The sequence below is a fragment of the Oratosquilla oratoria genome, chromosome 11 (assembly GCF_046742065.1).
Source record: "Oratosquilla oratoria isolate Oo_2021 chromosome 11, ASM4674206v1, whole genome shotgun sequence".
In the NCBI taxonomy this organism is placed as follows: Eukaryota; Metazoa; Arthropoda; class Malacostraca; order Stomatopoda; family Squillidae; genus Oratosquilla; species Oratosquilla oratoria.
In genome coordinates, this window is record NC_134787.1 from 50,444,809 (window position 1) to 50,467,308 (window position 22,500).

The 22,500-nt window shown below is 40.1% G+C and overlaps 1 protein-coding gene across 5 annotated transcripts in view; it reads left to right on the forward strand.

Moving 5' to 3' along the window:
- The window catches only part of LOC143029816 (glutamate [NMDA] receptor subunit 1-like), a 169,639-nt gene that overhangs the window by 37,677 nt on the left and 109,462 nt on the right, over nt 1-22,500 (forward strand). For all 5 annotated transcript variants that reach the window (XM_076192851.1, XM_076192854.1, XM_076192853.1 and 2 more), the window contains exon 2: nt 5,696-7,411. The gene's annotated coding sequence lies outside the window, so the exon portion shown is untranslated. The remainder of the gene's footprint in view (nt 1-5,695; nt 7,412-22,500) is intronic.

Sequence of the window (22,500 nt, forward strand, 5' to 3'; positions counted from 1 at the left end):
TTATGTTTTACCTTCACTATGTTACCAGCAAACTCTCGATTTATCAAGAATCCTACTCCACAGGATTTTTTTTCCTATGCAGTAAGACATAACATAAGACATAAGATAAGAATGAAGGAGACTGCAAGAGACCATAAGGCCTATACAAGGCAACTCCATATCCATCACCATTTGTCATCCCCATCCATAAAGTTGTCTAACCGTTTTTTAAAACAATTGAGTGTTTCAGCGCTTACTACATGGTTACTAAGTCTATTCCATTCGTTGACCACCCTATTAGTAAACAAATTCTTACCTATTTCCTTCTTAAATCTAAATTTGTCCAGTTTAAATCCATTACTGCGAGTCCTGCCCTGTTGTTTTAATATGATGACCTTGTTTGCATCACCCTTCTTAAAGCCTTTAATCCATTTGAACAAGGGTGATTTAAACAAGATCATCATATTAAAACAACAGGGCAGGACTCGCAGTAATGGATTCAAACTGGACAAATTTAGATTGAAAAAGGAAACTGGCAAGAATTTGTAGAACAAGCGATGACTATCTTGTCGCTGCATCAGCTTTTCTTCCTTCGGACTTTACTCAGTACCATGATGTCCCACTTGATGTCCTCCAGTTTTTCCATCAAAGTCTCCAGCCTGTGGTCCTCTGACAGGGTTGTCACGTTGCAGTTGGCGATATTAATTTCTTTGTGCTGTTGATCCAACAGGAACCCCCACGAAAATATTGATTGTGCAAGTCATGTTTGCTAAGGAAGATTGAGGAAGTAATCTCACTTCTTTGCCTAGTTAGTTTCTAGTGAATTATTTCTTTGGTGCCACGTTATTCAGTATATTCGATGAAGCCATATATATCTATAGGGTACCCAGGGGTCAACGTCATTATGACGGTACCCCATATATCTATGGGAAACTTCCCTGTTCATCATCAGAGACGTGCCAGTTAGCAGTGGATCCTGCGACTACGTGTGTGACCCTGTTCTCCGTCTCAGCTTTTGTACACAACCTGTTCGATAAGTGTAAACCTAAGGAGATTTTAATCTCTATCGACATAGCTTTTGTTATCATCAAGATACTCAAGCCTACCCACGTATGTATACATGTTTGTGTGTATGTGCATGTGTGGGGGGGGTAGGTGAATGTGTTCGTGCACGTTTGTGTATGTGTGTGTGTGTGTGTGTGTGTGTGTGTGTGTGTGTGTGTGTGTGTGTGTGTGTGTGTGTGTGTGTGTGTGTGTGTGTGTGTGTGTGTGTGTGTGTGTGTGTTTACCCAGTTTTAATGTACATGAAAGGAACTACACTCCTAGGGTCCTATCTCTTTTCCTCCCCTTATCACATCTACTGTGTCTTTAAAATTGTTCATGGTTTTATACCGATCAATGTCCCTTTTTAAGTTATTCCGGAGGTTGACGTATCAATACATAAAACAGTTTATTCCTATGTCCTTCAAGTAATTTGTCTTCTCCTATTTGTTCCTATGACTTCGGAATGCCCTTGCGTCATAAATCAAATAAATATTCCGTTTCTTTTTTTCACTGACCAAAACATTGCTAATATGTATCATCTCACCCCCTCTCTTTATTTTGTTCTTTTTTTTTATTGATAACTGGTTTACTGTTTCTAATTTCTTATGTTATGGTTTGCCCACTAGAATGTTGATCAACCTGGTTTCTGCCCTTCGTCTTATTTCGATCTTTTTCATATCTTGCATTTTGTGTGGACAGTCTCCTTTGGAGTACTGACTACATCTTAGATATTGTCGATATTTTAGAGACTTTAGTGACACTCTACGGACAAATCACTCAGCCTTTTGTATGGCTGAAGACTAATTTCTACTCAAAAGAGTAAGCTGATTGATTTTGAAAGCTACTAAATCTCCGTTCTGCTATCTTAACTAAATATTTTTTACAACCTCTTTGATCTCGCCTTTTTAATGTTATATCAACGGCATGGATAGAAGCATTCATTATTGCTGACGAAATACTAAATACATTGTATGGAAACCATACTACCACTGTATACTCCAGTTTAGGACGGGATAGATCCTCCCTCATTGTAATGATAAACTTATTTTAAGTTTGCCAAATGTCTGTATATTTTTATGTCTCGCCCACAACCCTGCTGATCTGTGTGTCGGGTGAAAGAAAATTTCATGGCCAACACTTTCAAATCACTTCCACTCATCACTTTTGTAATTGTTTCATTGCCCCTAATCAATCATCGATGGTCTTTTATTCTTCAACTTTTATCCCCTTCGCCCTTTTTGGCTTTGAAGTATATTTTCCGCTCTCGGCTCCACTTACATGTTTTCTCTACGAGTCCTCTTTCATTCTTGCTCATCTTTGACTCTCTTCCTGAACTTTACGTCTTCTGCAAGCATTCATTCCATCATGTCATTTACGCAGTATTGACCGTTGCCAACACACACATCTACGTTTCTTCACTTGACAATTCTCTCCACTCAGAGTATCTTACCTTGATCAGTGTCCTGATCTGCAACTGACAGTAATCACCTGTCCATTCTGATATCAGATTTGTAACAACTCACTCTCTCCTCAGCTTCTGCAATAAGCTCATTTTCCAGTCTACCTATGTATTTTACCTAATGATTTTATTCTATGATTATATCTGTGACTATCAAAGGCATATCTGTGACTATCTAAGGCATATAATTTTTCAGATCTCATTCCAAATCTTCCTCTTTTTTCAGCTACTCGGTTCGTTCTGTACAATATCTTTCCTACGATTTCCATGAGTGACTTGGGTTTATAGTTTGATGGGTTTTCTTAATTTCGGTTCCTGAATATGGAAGCAATAAACAATATCTTTACCTTGGATTGTGGTACTCCCCAAGGCAGTCGTAGCTCCTCTTGGGGATCGGTGCCACCTGCGTAGAGCCAGTGGCCAGGGCTGCCCAGGATGTAACACTTCACCCCATACCATACAACACATAATGGAAGACTGCATTATACACAATCATGCACGCAAACAACACAACATACACTCTATAAAGGATTTGTGGGAAAACCCAGTTTCGGCTGTGGCATTCCTTGGGGAGACGGGACTGCTCGGACAGACAGTCTAGGGAACGACAACAACAACAATCTTTACCTTGGATTGTGACTACTTTTACTGTAAAGATCTCTTAGATAAGTTTATCACAGTAACAAAGTAATCTCACTCGTCGGCTCAGTCTTTCAGCATTCAGCCTGTACTGGACAGTTGTTTACACTATGTAGAATAGTTTAGATATTTTGAATGACCATCACAGCTGGTATGCGACGCTTATTGGGCGTGTATTCACAGACTAGGATGATACCACTTTCTTATCATGAATGTTAAAGTTCCAACCAGCTCCTTTTAAAATCTGTGAAGGCGAATTGATACTGGCCTTTATATAGAGACTAGGGTTTGCATCCCAATGGAGATGGTGATTATTTAGGCCAATTTTTATCTCTTGGTCTCTTCAGCGAGGGTCATTTTCTCTTTCACTTTCTTTCCCTGATCAAGCATCATGTATTAGCTTTGTGAAACCTTGTTAAAAATTATCCTTTAGTGTTATGTACATTCCTACTTTTAAAGTGTAAGTTATCCAAGTTGTTTTTATATCATGGCTTTTTAGTTTTGCCTTTATATACAAATTATATGTTTATTTTTTACTCCTCTGAACTATCCCTTTTTTTAGATATCTTATAATTTATATTTATGTGTACTTATTCATTGCTTCCCTGCTATGTTCTGTTGTTAATAGGTCTATGTGCCTTGAAGTTCACTTTCGTAATATGTATCTTTTTACCTTCTACATCTTTCATTGAACCAATTCGTTACCAAAATTTTCTCTCATATTTATGCCTCCATTGATTATTTCAAGAATCTTTTCTTGATTTTCTCTTGCATTGAACAATTTCAATTTTTTAATTTGAATTCTTTGAAATTATTTTTAAATGACACAGTTTCTTATTTTTGAAATCTAGCTTACTTCTTCACGTTCTTCTTTTCTTTCTTAAATGCCAAATGCTTGTAATCAAACTGTTAGTTCCTCTAACTAATGATGCAGCAGAAAAGGTCGAAAAAAATACAATTTCACTTATCAACTCTTTTCTTTTTCAACTCTTTCCACTTCTGAAAGAAACCATTTCTTCCCTCAAGGTATCTATTATTATTTGTGTACAAATTATTGATCATTAGCTCTTCCAATACCGACTAACACTTTTCATTTCATTCTGGTTACCGTCAGACTATTTTATTCTTCTTCATTTTATTCCCTTTCAATGGGCTTAGATTAGCCCCTTCTACTGTACCGGATTGTACCTTTCCTTACATGGTCTCCGCCAGACAACTTTATTAATCTCTGTGACATTTGGAAACAAGAAGTGAATATTAACCCCAAACCGGAATAAATGGTGTCGTTATCCAACAGCAACTAACAACAACAACAACATTGCCTAGTAAGAAAAACCGTCTTTAAACCATCGGACGCTTCTGAAACAGGGAGCCATAAGAGAGGCGGTTAAACATCACTCCGCCTCCTTCCCATCTCATCGCAAATTCATGGCACCTGATGCCCCACCTGATGCCCCCCTCCCCCTCCCTTCCCCATCCTCCTCCACTCATGATTAACTGCATTCAACCCAATCGACCATGCACAGAGGAATATCCAGGATGATATTAATTGCATTTTTATATGAAATCCGGGTAGTCACTGGACGCGATATTAGTGTAATGGTAGAACGTCCACCGGGCAAGCGAGATGTCCCCAGTTCGATTCCCGGACAGGGGCAGAGTTTCATGTGACACTAAGGTTTTCAGATCGTATCAACGCGGGCTGTTTTTTTTTTTTTTTTTTTTTTTTTTGAGGAATCGGTGGAGTGAACATTTTTTTCTGTGACTGTGTGTTCAACCTATAGCAATCCCATTGATGATTGTTCAAATTGAACCATTTAGTACTATTACTGTTTTTATTATAAAAAAAAATATTATTCTTATAGTTATGGCCATTCCTGTTTTCGTTTTCGTTGTAATTAATGTCATTCTTGGTCAAATATATATAGTAATCAACAACCACATTTCAATGAATTCTAATCGTAATCAGTAATCACAATTTATATTAAGGTTATTATTACTGTTACCTGGTTGTTGGGGTTATGATCATTATTGTTACCATTATTACTGCAATCAATACTAGTATTATTGTCATTACAATTACCATTATCATATTACCACCATTATCATCATCAGCGTCATCATCATCATTATTACATTATCATGATTACCACTGTCATTGGCATATAAGTATCACTAAATTATCATTATTGGTGATGGTGATGGTAATGGTAACGTTATCTATGGTGATAATAACAGTGTTGCTGTTTATTATATCTAAGGTGTTAAATGATTATCTTTATGATTACCATCATGGCAACCTATATCATTACTACTATCATTACCGTGACCTTTACTTACCACTATCAACATTTATCATTACTGGTACCTGTAGACTACAGCCGGGTCTCAATAACATATACGTCGAGAGAATGACATTCGAAAAATTCATTTTTTATAGACTTTTTGAAGTATTTTCCTATCCAACCTCAACATTTATCATTTCTGGTATCTATAGACTACATCTGAATTAAACTTTTCGTTATAGAGATCTTGAATTACTTTCCGATCCAATAAGTTTCTTCTTCTTTGCAGATTCCACATCCAGAGCGTCAGGGCCCACATTTTAAGTAGTGCAGGGGCCTGCGCGAAGCACCGGGCAGTATTTTGAAGAGCATGGGAGCTCGCCGGCCCACCGCCACCCGACAAGCGCCCGCCGACCTCAAAGAAGGTCAAGGCGTTAAACCAGCCACTGCCATCCATGTCTTTGTATTCCGGCAACGTAATGGGAAAGAAATCCTCGTTTGATTTCGTATCGGAGGTTCCGAAAAGTGTAGTTTGAAGAAGGAGGAGGAGACGAAGACGAAGACGAAGACGAAGAAGAAGAAAAAGAAGAAGAAGAAGAAGCGGAGGAAAAGAAAGAAATATATATATATACACATAAATCTAGGGCAGTATCGAGTTCTCAGAAACCATGAACGAGATTTGAAAAGAAAAGATGCCCACCTTCGTGAGTCCGTGAGGAACACAATGACTTAACGAAGGAAAAAAACGAAATAAAAAAAAACATCATTCTCTCTCTCGATCAAGCGTGGGTGTAAGGTCGACCTAACCCTAGCTTAACCTCTTGATTTCCCTACTGCTCAAGTTAAGCTCTTCTCTGAGATGCTACAGCCACTACTACACGTAGAAATGATTAAACTGTTCATGATTTCATCTGTTCATGATTTCCCGCGCTGCCCCGTTCTTTGAACAGTGTTTATGAGCAGAGATTTTTTTGAACCGAACTTTCTTCTCAATGCTAAGATATCTGTCTTGATAAAGTGGCGTGTAAATTTGCATGCAAGAAACAAATCTTCCAGTATCATTCATCTTATTTTGATATCAAGTTGTTAAACCTCTAACTCTCCCCCCCACAACCCCCCCCAAAAAAAGAAAAAAAAAAGAAACTCCCTCTGAACACTCTTCTCAAGCCCTGACTGACTGCGCTGTTGAACCAAGCTCGGAGACAAGGAGACCACTGCATTGTCCTTCATCTTACCAATCGGGCTACTACCTTAGTCTTTACTCTAGAAACTACTGTTGTTATCGCGTTAGATCTAGTTGTCCGTGGAGGAGCACCTCTCTTCACTGGTCATAACGGTTTCCAACGGTTTTTTAACGGTCTTCAGCGGGACGAACCAGAGGGCAGGAGCTTTCAAACCGTCTTGGGCTGAGCCAACCGCGACAACGGTATTTAGGCTAAGCGTGCTACCGTGGTTTTCGTTCCAGGGGGGGAACTGTCAATAGTGTTTGCTGTACGTGCTACAAGAGCTTTCAACGTTTTTTGATTAATTGATTTATAAAAAATAAAATAATAATAAATATAAATATATATATATATATATATTTATATATATATATATATAAAACGAGCCCGAAGAGAACCTCAACCGTTGGCGTGAATTGCGGTACCCGCCGGAGAGCGAGTCGTCCCCCGTCGTATTACTCCCCCCTTCCCCTAAACACCCCTCCCCCTATCCTAGCTCACCGAGTTAGTCCAGTCTAGAGCTTTCGGAAGTGTCTGCTGGTGCGAGGCAGAAGAACCCCTCGATGTGTTTAGCGAAGCTCGCCAGGGGAGCCTTCGACGACACCGGTTGTGCAGAGCGAAGAAGGAAACCAAGGCGTCACAGTCAAGTCGAGAGCCAGTCTCCTTGGCTGTGGCGTGCAGGATCGTAGCAAACGGATGCATGTTGGACCACCCCGCGCCTTCCCTGAGACTCGGCTCTTCCCTGCAAGCCTCGCCACTTGTACGCTCGACGGTGTTTGAAGGTAAGCAGAACGGGGTCGTCTCCTTCGGGTGACACCATGCCCAAGGTGATGCACGTTCATAGTTCTAGATGTTGGGGAGTGTTGGGAGGGTTTGATGTGTAAACCTAGGGGCACCGGCAATGCATATAGACAGGCCGGGATGTAAAATCTAATCAAATAATCTATAAAGAGATGTGCATGTGTGTGTGTGTGTGTGTGTGTGTGTGTGTGTGTGTGTGTGTGTGTGTGTGTGTGTGTGTGTGTGTGTGTGTGTGTGTGTGTGTGTGTGTGTGTGTGTGTGTGTGTGTGGAAAGACGTTTGATAACTTGGGAAACACTGAAAAGGAGAGGGCATGCTTGGGGTATTAGTAGATAAAAGGTTCAGAAGAAATTTGATTAAAGCTAACATTCTGAAACGGTTTAATAGAGCTATGTAACTAATTCCCGTTCTGTAAACAAGCTTAAGTTCTGAAATAGTTTGACAGAAGAAAAGTAGGACAATAAAATAGGGAGCTAGGCAAAGATGATTTGAAAAATATGAGACAGATGTGAAAGAAAACTGACAAGATTGGTGAGATATATAAAGGAATATCATGTCACTGAATGCATCTCAAAATTGTGGTATGACAAGAATATAAAAAAGTACGATGACGAGATGTATACTTTGGCCAAGGAAAATCATTTGCATGAAAAATGCATGAAAGGTAGATATGTAGAAGGTAGAATAGAAAATAAGAATGGTATTGCAAAAAAAAAAAAAAAAAATCAAGATGAGACGGGCAATTGGCTGGGCCAACTGTTCAGATTCCTTTGAGGAAAACGGAATGAAGATTGTGTATGAATTCATCAGGACAAGAAGATGTTGAATTCGTAAGAGAAGAGTGAAAAGCGTGAGGTCTCAATACAGGAGCAAAAATCGAAGAAGAGATAGGAAGAATGAAGTAAAATAATCATGACAATGAATCTGTGGAGGCAATGGAGGAAATAATGTGAAGGCGAGAGTAGAAGGAGAAAGTGTCGTAAGGTTGGGAGTATCGAGGATACAAAGAGGAATGTCCTCGCGATGAAGATGGGTAAGGCACCATGGACGGTGGGGGAGGATTGAGGGTTGGGAAGAAATGACCCCCGAGATGAGATCAAAACAAGAGATGATTTTTTGTAGAGTACGTATGAAAACAAGGAAGCGTTTCGACCGACTCGAAAGACAGTTGTGCAGTGTCACCGTAAGATTGGAATATAAACAGGAAAGAATGTGGGAATCATATAGGAATAATTTGTTAGTGTGTTTAAGGTGGTTGTCCTCTTGGGTCAATGTCTGAAGGCCGCAAGGGAAATTTGTTCCGTGGAGGAAAACTCACCGCCTCCTTTACGAATTTACCTCTATCTCGATTTACTACCCGTCCAGGGTGTTTGCCCACTCACATGTCTCTTCTGGCTTCAACCTGACGATTTCATTCAGCCAAGAGAAACCCATTACTTTCGTTAAGAGATGCCGTACAATGGAACAATACAGCCCATGTGACAGTAAACAAAGATGTGTTTTAATGTGCATTGGAAGATGGTAAATGGCATGATAAAGGGTTATAACATGTTATTGTATATAGTCTTATACTTATCACCTACATTGTAGGGGATAAGTACAAGACTACATACAATAACATAGGACAGTGTAGTCTATAGGGCCTACAGTCTGCACTGCCCCATCCAGGCCGATAGAGGCACAAATTCCGCTGATACCTAAAAGGTTAACAGAAATCACTGAACAATAAGAAAATAAAAAACGAGTAGAAATTAGAAGCGGAATGCATTGTGCGCATCAGGTTTTTACATTGAAAGATATCATTCAAAATTCCTGTAGACTGATCGAAGGAGCTATATAAAGATGTCATGTACTTGGAAAAGAAAGTTGATACGGTCGAGACAAAAGGACCATTACAGGTGTTAGTAATGGGCAAGATTAAAGGAAATTTCCTGAAGTTTATGAAAAGTATGTAATACATATTATTTCCCATGCGTGCACAATAGGGAATAGTATGTTTTATTGTTGATCTGAGGCTGAGACAGGAATGTGTAATGCTTCCTGTTGTTTAGTGTGTACGGAAATATTGTCATGGAAGACAGATGTTGAGGTTGTTGGGAAGGGATATAAGAGAAAAGGTGTAGAACAGCAATGGAAAATATGGAAAATTGATGACTTAGAGTTTATGTGAATGATGCAATACTTGTAGGAGAGTGAGAAAATGTTGAAGAAAAGTGGAGGGAACCTCAGGGCAAAGATATTAGAAAATGAGGTTGAGAGTAAGTATGAATACAGTAAGGAAGACAGAGGAGGACAGAGGAAGAAAAGTAAGGAAGACAGAAGAGGTGACTTGGTGAAAATTGATACAATTATGGACAAGGACCTTCGTGTGTTGCTAAACGGGATCCTGGTCAGGGTCCCCCACCCCCACCCCCGAGATCAATTTTGCAATTTTTTGCAAAACGGTGCAAGAGTCCTTTGGGACCCTGAGGCAGGCAAAGATTTTTCCCAAAATTAAGGATTTGATGTCCAGTAAATCTACATGTAAGCTCTTATAAATCCTTTACTTCCATGGTAATTAACAATAAATACTAATAACAAGAAGTAAGTGTTGTGATAAATATGGTGGTGTTTGTGTATGTGAATGTAAGTGTATGTCGGGGTGAAGGTAGTAGCAAATGTTTGTTCCCTGATGTTGCCCGACATGGAAATCCGTCTCTTTGTAAAAGTTCAATTGTACTCAAGAACACATGAACCAAATGTGGAATTAGAGAAAAAGAACAAAAGTAATAGTCTCAGTTGTTTGTTCATCATTGTTCAATTGTGTTCAATTACACATAGGATATAAATGGCGCTGCATAAAAAGAACAAAACTGGAGAGAAGGAACTGAATGCTTGTGGGGATGACATTGCCTAATACTTTGTTATCCTTTCAGTGTAACAAAATATAATTATTCTAAAAGGAGAAGACTCATCAAACTGATTTTTTTTTTTTTTTTTTTTTTTTTTTTTAGCCAAAATTTCATTCATCCAAAGGAGGCGAAGTTTTTCTTCAATGATATGCTAATTTCGGTTTTGTCATCCTCAGATTTTTAGATGACGTTTTCATTTTTAAATCAACCAAACCTGATACTCACAAATCAAAAATCAACTGAGTGGTAAAGAGGGAATCTTTTATTTAATATCATGCTAATTTTTGGGTTTGTAATCATCAGCGTTTTCGTCGTTTTTTAAGTGCAACCTCAATAAAAATCAGAAAATTACAAAACAAAATTTAACAACACACCAGTGTAGAAAAAAAATTAGCATCGTTTAGATAAATCGAATCCAGGTGTTGGAGCTTTAGAAAAAAGTAAAAGAATATGATGCCAAGTGGCTAACTCGAGAGCAAAGAACAGGAACCTCTGTTGTCTACCGCTAAAGGAGAGAGACAAGGGGCTGAGAGGCGGAGAGCCAGATAAGGCGTCTATGGTACGAAGGAGGGCGCTAGGAAGCCCGCGGAGGAGGAAGAGGAGGAAACAGAAAACAGTCTTTCCTGTGATTGAAAGCCTCACGAAGAGATGTAGCCCCAGCGCTCTTCTCTCTCTCTCTCTCTCTCTCTCTCTCTCTCTCTCTCTCTCTCTCTCTCTCTCTTTTTTTTTTTTTTTTTTAATCAAAGATAGAGGGGGGAAAATCTATCGGAGTGAGCAAGGCTCATGGGAGGCCTCGAGAACGCAAGACTGAATGGACCAAAGAGATATCATGTGTAAGGAATCTTGGATGAAGAGTACCTTTACGAGAGGCCTGAGAGGTTTGACGAAGGGGGCTAGGGAAAGGAGAACGTCTGTAGGATGAAGGACGAGGTGCGGGTGAGAGGAGGAGATGAGAGGTGAGGAGAGAATAAAAAAAGGAGGTCAAGGTACGAGGATCCCAAAGGAGGAGATAAGCAAAAGTTTTTTTTTTCCAAACGTAGAGGCTAGAAAATAACAAAAGGACACCATCCCCTCCCCTCTCCCCCAAAAAAATAAAATAAAATTTAGAAAGCTGAAAACTAGAATACTAAACGGTTATTACATAAAGGACACTTAGAGAGCATAAGGGGGGCAAATGGGGGAATGCACTAAACCCCTTTATTAACCCCCCACCCCCTAATACACCTCCCCCCCCCCCCAGCACCTCTCCCCCGACTCCCGTAAGAAAAGACTACTCGCAACTGTACGAAAAGAGGAAAAAGAAGGAAGGAAGCTGAAGAAGAAGAAGTTTAGGCAAAAGCTCATTAAGACAGAGGAACTGTTACTACAAGAGCGAAAATAAAAGATGATGATGATGATGATGATGATGATGATGATGATGATGATGATGATGATGATGATGATGATGATGATGATGATGATGATGATGATGATGATGATTGATTATGATGATGATGATGATGATGATGATGATGATGATGATGATGATGATGATGATGATGATGATGATGATGATGATGATGATAACAGAGACCATTTCGAGTCTATTTTAAGACTTCCCACCTTTAGATGTCGAAAGATGGTTTTGCTTAGTTGATAATACCAAGATCTATATATACCAGGTCTAACCACTTCCGACCGAATTTCGAGGGTGTTGGCGCAGCGGGCCCGTGACGTCACCTGGCTGCTCAAAGTGGGGTTCGCGCGTCCCATCGCAATTAGTTGTAGCTGGTTCGTTGTATGGATATGTTGCTGCCTCCGCTCGCACCGCTCCACGCAATTAGTTATATTCTGACAATGAAGATCTATGTATACCGGTATATATAGATCTTGACAATATGACTTATTGTGCCATTAAGGGTTGTGGTTCAAACTAAAGAGGAATTAAGCCAAATGTTAATTGTCGTCGTTTCCCTGCAAATACACACACACACATACACACACACACACACACACACACACACACACACACACACACACACACACACACACACACACACACACACACATACACACACACACACGCATACACACACACACACACATGTGAACGTATACACATATAAGCACACACGACGATATCTCCCCTTCCCGTAAAATACAAGTATATAAACACACACACACACACACACACACACACACACACACACACACACACACACACACACACACACACACACACACACACACACACACACACACACATGTGAACGTGTACACATATAAGCATACACGACGATACCTTCCCTTCCCGTAAAATACAAGTATATAAATACACACACACATGTACGTGTACATACGACACGGTGGCGCGGTTGGTAGAGACTCAGACTTATATTACGGAGGTATCGGCGGTACCTGGTTCGAATCCTGGGCAGGATTGAAATTTTTTCAGGATCGCTGCGCTTCGAGTCGTTACTCCAACTCTCATGGGCGGGGAGTTGGAGATGTGTGTGCGTGTAAGTTCATAGATCGGACATACGAGCTCTGAGCTTTCTTCCAGAAGAGAAATAGCTGTCGATCACGAGTCCAACACGTGATCCAAAAGACCAAGATGAATCACATACACACACACATGTGAACGTGTACTCATATAAGCACACACGACGATATCTCCCCTTCCCGAAAATACAAGTATATAAATACACACACACACACACACACACACACACGCACACACACACACACGCACACACACACACATACACACACATATATGAGCGTGTACACATATAAGCACACACGACGATATCTCCCCTTCCCGTAAAATACAAGTATATAAATACACACACACACACACACGCACGCACACACGCACACACACACATATACACACACACATGTAAACGTGAACACATATAAGCACACACGACGATATCTCCCCTTCCCGTAAAATACAAGTATATAAACACACACACACACACACACACACACACACACACACACACACACACACACTGATAATAGCAATGAACTAGAGAGAGAGATAACGGGGGGGAAATATAGTAATTCCAGTCTTCCTTAGCGTTTCACAGTTTTCTTCAGTGTTTCACAAAGAGAAAACAGAAGCAGCCAGATGACGTCAGAAGCTGCGCAGAAAGGCTCAAACGGTTAGACCTGGTGTACATAGACCTTGGATAATACCTTCTTTCCTCCACGGGAGGGTTAAACCACACCCAATTTTATTTATTTATTTTATTTGTTCATTTTTTTTTTATTGTTTATTTATTTATATATTTTTATTTATCTATTTACTTATTTATTTATTTATTTATTTTATTTTACTATTATTATTATTACTATTATTATTATTATTATTATTATTATTATTATTATTATTATTATTATTATTATTATTATTATTATTATTATTATTATTATTATTATTATTATTATTATTATTGTTATTATTATTATTATCATTATTATCTTTTTTTTATTTCATTTACTTATTCATTTATTTATTTATTTATTTTTTTACTTATTTATCTATTTATTTACGCTCATGTAAACAAACGACTATTCGACTGACCACTCCTTAGGGAGGTGTAACACTGATATCGTCCACTCAAAGCCACGGACAAATCATCTGACCCAAGTGAGGCTCCTGACTCTTCTTCTGGGCTTTGATGTCCCATACTCCGCCAGGAGTGAGGACCAGGAGTGCGTATTTATAGAAACCCGAAAACTGTACCTCGTAGGAAGTAGTTTATTTGTAACTTGTTCCTGTGTCTGGCATGGAGTACGAAAATACGCATGACCGAAATGTGATGATCCCTGAGAGTTAGTGGATATATGCATATGTATACATACATACATACATATATATATATATATATATATATATATATATATATATATATATATATATACACTTTTTGTCAAATATAGTTTCGCACACCGTTATGAATGGGGCACCTTCCCATACCCCCTTACCTTAATAAAATCACCTGCCGGCACCTAGATTGAATATATAAAGTCACCAGACGCAGAGAAAGGGTTAACATCATGGTTAGCTTATTTAGAATTGGGGGAAGATTTTTTTTTTTTTTTTTTACTAATATATCAAACGGGACTAAACTACACAGTGGTGAGGTACAACAGAGCCTGTACCGACCCTCAGGGAATACACCGGTGATCCTGTAGTGAACCATCGGGACTGAACGCTTTCGCACTTTAAATGTTACCAGATAGGTTGGTCTGCATTTTTTCTGTCTCGTTGGATTTTTTTTTTTTTTTTTTTTTTTTGCCAAGATATTCAATCCTAAAGTTTAATATTAATTTCTATATACTTATATTCATGTTAAAGTGGAAACACTATAGACTCGGCGCCACCTTAAAAAAAAAATGTACCTTTGCCCTGTGTGTTCGGATAGCCAGGGCACGTGGCATTTACCAGTAATGATTGGGTTTGAAAAAGGGGGATGGGCGGGACGGAGTGGAATGAAGCAGCTTGACGTCATCCAAGACAAGAGGGAGAACGTACCACCCAGTACGTAAGCAGCTGGACAAGAGTGCCAAGCCTACCTGGATTTCTGTTGTTGTCCGTAGTGTGTGAGTGCAGGTTGCTAACTGGAGACCGCCATTACACTTCTAGACCTTTCAAGTCTAGAGGTTTCTCTTCAGTTTAATAAAATCCCTTGACCAAGTGAATACACGTGTGGGGTTTGTATCTATAATGTTAAGAGATTTCTTCTAGAGAGGACATGGAACGTTGCCGGCTTCTTCGAGGCCGTACAAGTCCGGTAAGAGGACCCGGAGACAACAGATAACTTGGACTAAGTTCTGGTGTCGAAACTTTGTAAAAGCCACCTCCACCCCCCCACCCCCACCCTCCACCAGACCCCCCCCCACCCGCCCCTCCCACCTCCCCCCAATTAGTATCACGTTACTCCAACCTCTGAAGAGATCCCGGCCCGGTAGCGAGGATATTTTGTTTGCCTCGTGGGACTCCGCTTTATGGTGTAAAGATGAGCCTGATGGGCGTGGGTTCCTTTCCTCCCTTCCACTCCCCCCCCCCTTCAACTCGACCTCTATTGTCGATAAACAATAAGTGGCTCGTCCCTCGACTGCGTTCGACATCAGAGAAGTGGCATTATCTTTTCTTTTTTTTTGGGGGGGGGGAGAGGGGGAGAGGGGGAGAGTGGGAGAGGGGGGAAGCGTGGTGGCACGTGACGAAAGTAAACCGGTAATGACTGGATGCGTAGATCGAAACCAATTGTCCACGGCTATTTCAATAGAACACAATGGAAAGCAAATCAGTAGAAGACCTCTTGGGCTATTTCTGGAGTGGCCAACAAGAAAGGGGATGGGATACTGGATCACATCGTCTAGGAGTTTATCGTATACTTAACCCTCAGCTGAGAGAGTTAACCAAGGTAGACTGTAATCCCCTTCGCCATCAAGGGGTGTGTGCGGAGATGAATGAGATCGCCTGACGGCAGCCAGAATAAAATACAAAAAGTATCACACCTCCCATGCATGAGGGAAGGGAATGTATTTGGTTAACCCCCAGATTAGATCTACGTCTTGGTGACTTACGGTCTACATCCGTTAACCTGCCTTCCATACCTGGTGGTACTTGGTTGCCGGTAAGCTATTCTATTTACCATCATGGCCCTTCCCCCCCTCCCCCCTCCCCAGACCTTCCTCTGGAACAAGAAGGTTAGAGTCTAACTGGACAGTGGACAATTGGGAGTTCGTGAAAGTTGGAGTACTATTAGACACACAAAGTAGTGTGGTTAAGTGTAATTATTTATCGATTTCCTAAGTATTATTCCCAGGATTAAAGGTCCGATTATTTCGATGTTTTCCAAAGATGGGAGTGGAGAGAGTGGGGGGAGTGGGGTGCGTCAACCCTCCCCCCACCCCCGGGTCCGCCAAAAGCGTGAGATGGAGTGTGTGTAAGATTCCAAGTGAGAAAAGTGAGGGTCTCACTGCGTGATCTAACTCACAAGAGACTTGTATCTTCTCTTGGAAATCGTTTAACCTTCTCACGGCCACGTGAGGTTTCGGTACGCGTGGTATTTTTTTTATAATGACTGCCTCTACGCGTATATGAAGCTGTTGACAACTTATATGTTTGAGGGCTGGGTGCAGTATCACTCTCACAACATCAAATAACAATGAGTAACGACGTCAGGAAACCTTTTAAGTCCATAATGAGGAGGTCAGATGCAGATGAAGAATGAAAAGATAAATGAAATTAAATAAAAAAGTGAACAAAATACCAAATAATCAAATAAAATGAGGAAAGAAAAATAATCAGTAGATAAGAATTGACACATGTCACAGCATTTTGTTCACGTGTTTATCTAAGCTCCCCTTCCCACCCACAAATGTGGGGGCTTTTGACTGCACATTATATACATAACCAATACTCTGGAAGGGGAGGGAGGGGAAGACTTTAGTGTCGCCCATACGGATCAGAGTCACGCAGTATATTTTTATGAATGGACCCTCCGTTCAGAAATGAATGTTGATCATTTCTTAACTTTCACCATCTTTTCTTTCTGCTAACTTTTTCAAAGTTCTTTTCCACCACACCAATGATTCCATCTCTTCGTGTTTCTGAAGTGCCCTGTGGCGATGGGGGGATAAGAACACCATCACCCTGTTCCCCCATGCGGAACAAAAGGATTAGTCGTCCAAACTTTTCGCATTTTTCTACTTCGTCAAGTTAAGGCAACAAATTGTGCTTTGGTTTGGCTACCCTCCTATCAAAGGGGTTAAGGTAGTTTTATTGAAGTGAATCTTAAAACTTCAAACTGTATAGCATTTAATCGCTTCAGTTGGAACCCTATTTCATTCGTTGAATACGTGGATGGAGATGTTATTACCTCATGGGTGACCCAATGGGAGAAGAGGAAGGAGGAGGGAGAAGGGAGAAGGGGGAAGGGGAGAAGGGGGAAAGGAAAGGGGGGGGGAAGTGAGGAAGGACACGGTGCCAAAAAGTTTGGGGACCACTGACTCACTCCTCCTGTCCTCCTTTTCGTCTTCGTGGAAATCTCGTGTAAGCGACCGCTTCCAGGCCGAAGCTCTGCCGGACTTCCCAGAAGCATGTCAGCCTGGAAGGCTCTCCACATCCTCTGGAATGTTGGTATCGGGAGTCACATGTCTTCTTCTTCGTCTTCTTCTTCTTCTTCTTGTCTCCTTCCTCCTCTTCGTCTTTGGCACTTCTTCGCTGACTTCTTCGGAATGCGAGGCAAAAATAGGTGAGCTGGTGGTTCCAGGGGCTGCAGAATCTTTGTCCGACACCCAACCAACACCCGAGTCACGGTGTGTCCTCTACTTTCGGGTCTTTGTGAAGAGATTGTATCAAGCGTTGCAGTTCCTCAGCAGAACTTGTCAGTTTGCATCAGTTTCTACAGCTACTGTATTTCAGTCCTGGTCTGTGATGAGTCTTTGTAGTGTGCTGACCTTTGCCTTAGATTACACCAGCTTGTCACACTGTGGTCGTATACAATATACATACATACGCACATATACGTATGTAAGTTAATATATGAATATATATATATATATATAGTTCAACCTTCCTCCTACTAATCATGAGTTGATCAATTTCTATTGTGATCGATCATATCTAAATGTGATCGCTATTTCCTCAGCAAACTGGAACTCAATTTTTTTCATGGAAGAGCTGATTACATTTGGGCACAGAAATATCACTTTAGCCATTAAGAGAGAATGGCTCTTTATATGCCTATGTGGTACTAAGTTACCCGTCCTGATTTTTTTTTTTTTTTTTTGTAATTCTATTCAATTAAAGACAGCTGATGATCTTCATAACGAAAAAAAATTCATTTGACCTTATAACATTTTTTGTGAGACTTTACTGTCTTTCTCCATTTTCTAGAATGTGCTTACGTCTGCATATCGCAGATGCATCTGATCTGGACACCTCCAAGAGTTTTCCTCTTACAAATCTCCTCTCTTGCAGCCGCGTTTAGTTTTAAGGACTTTATCGCCTACGACACCAGCAATTACAAACATCAATTCAAGATTTTATGGCAAAGGAGGAGGATGTGGTGGAAAGGGTGGAGCTTATTCTTTTAATTTATTGTAGCGTCTTCATGTTGGACTAGACTTTATTTTTTTCGTTTTCTTTTCTTTTTTCTTCAACGGTTAATTCTGTGTAGTAGTGTCACTAGTATTAATATCCTCCTAAGCGCTGCTGATATCACTGCCCTACATGTATCGAAAAAATCTTGGGAGTCGACTTGACGTCATGATTCCATCATCCAATCAAATTCTGGAAATCGTATAGGGCGATGTGCCGTCACTCATAAACTCCGCCTCCCTAACATGTGGAGACGACTTTATGTGGTCAGAATTTTATTCTGAATAGGCATGTCCTCAAAGTCGACATGACGTCACGCCTCCTTGAGATATTCTTTCCATTTCAGAGCTGAACAGAACGATATGACGTCATTTCTAAGCTCCGCCTTAATGGGTTATCACACTGGGCTTCTACGTGCTTCATCGCTTCTTAGAGAGGTCTAGGTTTCTGTAAGCAAAGTCATATTCTAGTTATTCAAACAGAGGTTGAAGGTAGGATGTGGGAGGAAAAATAACCTAGTGAGAGAAACTTGAATATTGAATTTTTATTCAAACCAAGCATAGCCCAGATTCCATCGCTTCAAAACCAAGACTCAGAGATGGACTAGCGAGGTCCATAAGTCCAATGTCTCCATAAGAACACACCAGTTCACTTCGCAAGGTGCTGAGAAAGAATAAACATGAATAGTCAACTGTGGCATATCTTCATGACGTCATATCGATGTTTTCCTTTCCTCTGTGAATCTGACTTGCAGTGATGTCGACATTTTTACGCGCATATACGTCGCTTAGATACATATCCTCCACAGAAATTATAGACCCTACCCTCGAGTCCTTTTTTAGTTACTCTGAAAGACTAAAATTGACCCAGAAATGAGAGCTTGAAGGATTCCTTCGAGGGAATTTCCCTCCTACATCATACATCTGGCACAGATCCGGGTGATCGCGCTTCATGAATAACAAGTTTCGAACAAGTGTTCCGAAGCGTGGGAATATACAGTCGTTGTGTTATAAACCGTTTCAAGGTGAAGTGTTCACGACACTGAACAACGACGGGTACACTCTGCTGTCCTTTTACCTCCCTCTGGGAGGCTCTGGAAATTTCTTCTTTCCTAATACTTTTTCACCTGTTTGTGACACTTTTTTTTAAGGATTCTCTGTGGGAGTCACACACACATAAACACACACACAAATACACACACACACACACACACACACACACACACACACACACACACACACACACCACCACCACACACACACACACACACACACACACACACACACACACACACACACACACACACACACATATGTATATATATATATATATATATATGTGTGTGTGTGTGTGTGTGTGTGTGTGTGTGTGTGTGTGTGTGTGTGTGTGTGTGTGTGTGTGTGTGTGTGTGTGTGTGTGTGTGTGTGTCTATATTTTTATGTGTGTGTGTATGTGTGCTTTTGTTGATATTTTCTTGAGTGTAATGATAAAAAATAGTCCATTTTAGAGAAATCATGCCTGTCCATGATGTATTGACAAGTCATCTTCCAAAGTATTGCAACATTGATCAGACATTAGCCCACCAGCTGAATAAGATCATATGGCAACAGTCTGAAGAAACACAAAACACAGAAAACACGGGAAGAGGATCAAGCCATAAACACACCTTAACCAGCAACCCATTAGTCACCAGTTCGATTCTTGGACACGGACACCAAGTACGTAATGACTGTGAATTCACAGGATAGATTCACGTCCTTCACACTACTAACGCCCTCTGTCCGCGGAGAGATGTTCAACACTTGAAGATCTTCCTAACGGAGGAAGAACAACGTTGCTGAGCTGAGCGGTCCCGGCATCACGAAGAGGCCGAAGAACGAGCTCAGCAAAAAGAGCATAACGAAAGAGTTTATTCTGGCTAAGACAAAATGATTTTATTCAGATATCGAGAGACCCCCAGGGTAGTGAAAGGATTCAAAATAGTCTTGGTTAGCCCTTTAAGCCTACGAGAGAGAGAGAGAGAGAGAGAGAGAGAGAGAGAGAGAGAGAGAGAGAGAGAGAGAGAGAGAGAGAGAGAGAGAGAGAACACAATAACACACATGTAAACGTGAATGCACGAACAAGTACACACACATCCACATACTTTTTTTTGTGTGTGTGCGTGTGTGTGTGTGTGTGTGTGTGTGTGTGTGTGTGTGTGTGTGTGTGTGTGTGTGTGTGTGTGTGTGTGTGTGTGTGTGTGTGTGTGTGTGTGTGTGTGTGTGTGTGTGTGTGTGTGTGTGTGTGTGTGCGTGTGGTTGTGGTCACATTTACCCGGAAGTGTTTATCTGTTTGCTTTCTCAGACGTATTTCTGTTTCCGCGTTTGGAAAAAAAAACACTCGCAGCCCCCCATGCCCCACCAGGAAGAAGAAGAAAAATAAATAAAAAAGAGAAAATGTGTCTTATCCGACCAAACTAAGTAGGAGATAAAAAAAAACTCAGATTTTGGAGAAGGGACAGAGAAAATAGAATAGATGTGATGATCACATTAAAAACGTGAGTTAGAAGAAGTAGGAGGAAAGATGAAGATGATTAAAAAAAAATACACTTGCAGATGAAGATGAAGATGAAGATGAATCATAAAAAAATACACTTGCAGATGCAGATGAAGATGAAGATGAATCATTAAAAAATACACTTGCAATTTAGCAGACAACAATTTGATGACATACTAAGTCAAAGGATCAACAAGAATCAGAGGAGATGACACAATAGGGAGACTAGATTTACTGTTAACTAAAGAACTAGATGTTGCTGAATTCCTGAAACACATCTATCCTGTGCGAGAGAATGGTCACGTAGACTTCCAAATCTACATGGCTGTAAAGAGTGCTAAAACAAGAAATTAGTCTTATAGATAAAGAAAACATCTAGAAGACATAATTCAGTGAACTAATGAAACCCCTTGATCACCTAGGTTAGGGGGTATTCAGAGACTAGAAAAATATTATATAGATGTACCATTTTCCTGAATGTCTACAGCTTAGGAGTGGAAAAATAAGTTTTAGCACTACGTGAGAAATAAGGTAGGAAAAAGGATTGTTTTAACAAAAGAACAAAGAAAAATCATATGAAAACCAGGAATAGATAGTAATCGAATAAAAAGAAAATTTGGAAAAGATGTAATTAATCAATTCAAGAATGTATCAAAGCTCTTCTACAGGTTTGCTAATGGTAAATTAAAACATCGGAAATAACCAACGAACTGAAGGATTAAAAAAAAAAAGCCTTAATAATGAATACAGGTTTCCAGTTCGTATTTACCAAGGAACACAACCGTAAAGAGGGAGATAAATATCTAGACCAATAATGTTGAATGACATAAAAGTGAAAGCAGGATATGTACAGAAGTTGCAAGAGGTACTAGATATGAGAAAAGCCCGTGGGCCTGATGGAATTTCAAACTGAATACTCAAGGAATGTCGAGGACAAGTGGTGGATAAGATTCTTCATCTCGGAAGAAGAGAAAGTGCCCCGAGTTTACACTAAAGCCAATGTGGACACAGTTTCCTAAGGAGAAAGCAAGGAGGAACCCTTAAATTAAAGACTGTGGCTCTTGATCAGTATGATAGCTATGTGAGATAATTGTAAAATGTGGATGAAATGATTGAAAAGATATTTGCAGATAACCCATTCGAATTAAGAAAAGGAGTCATGTGTTACAAGGTTTCACTCATCTCACAAAACATTGCTATGGCATTTGAGATTTCTAGGATCAAGTGTAGTCCACTAGAATAGATGAAGGTATTTATGATGGACGATGGCGAAAGATAGCATGTCAGAGTACAGAGGAGTAAGTAGTGGAGTTCAACAAGGTTTTGTGTTGGCATCAATAATGTTCTTGAGCTACATTAACGACATAATGGGTGGAACAAAAAGTTACATTAATACATTTACTAATCATGCCATGATCTCGAAGAAAGTAGAAGATAAGGAGAATTGCAAGCTGTAACGAAACGATCTAGAGAGGAAATATGAATTGAATAAAAATAAAAAATAAAAAATTCTGATGAAAAAATGGAAAGTATTTGAAAACGGA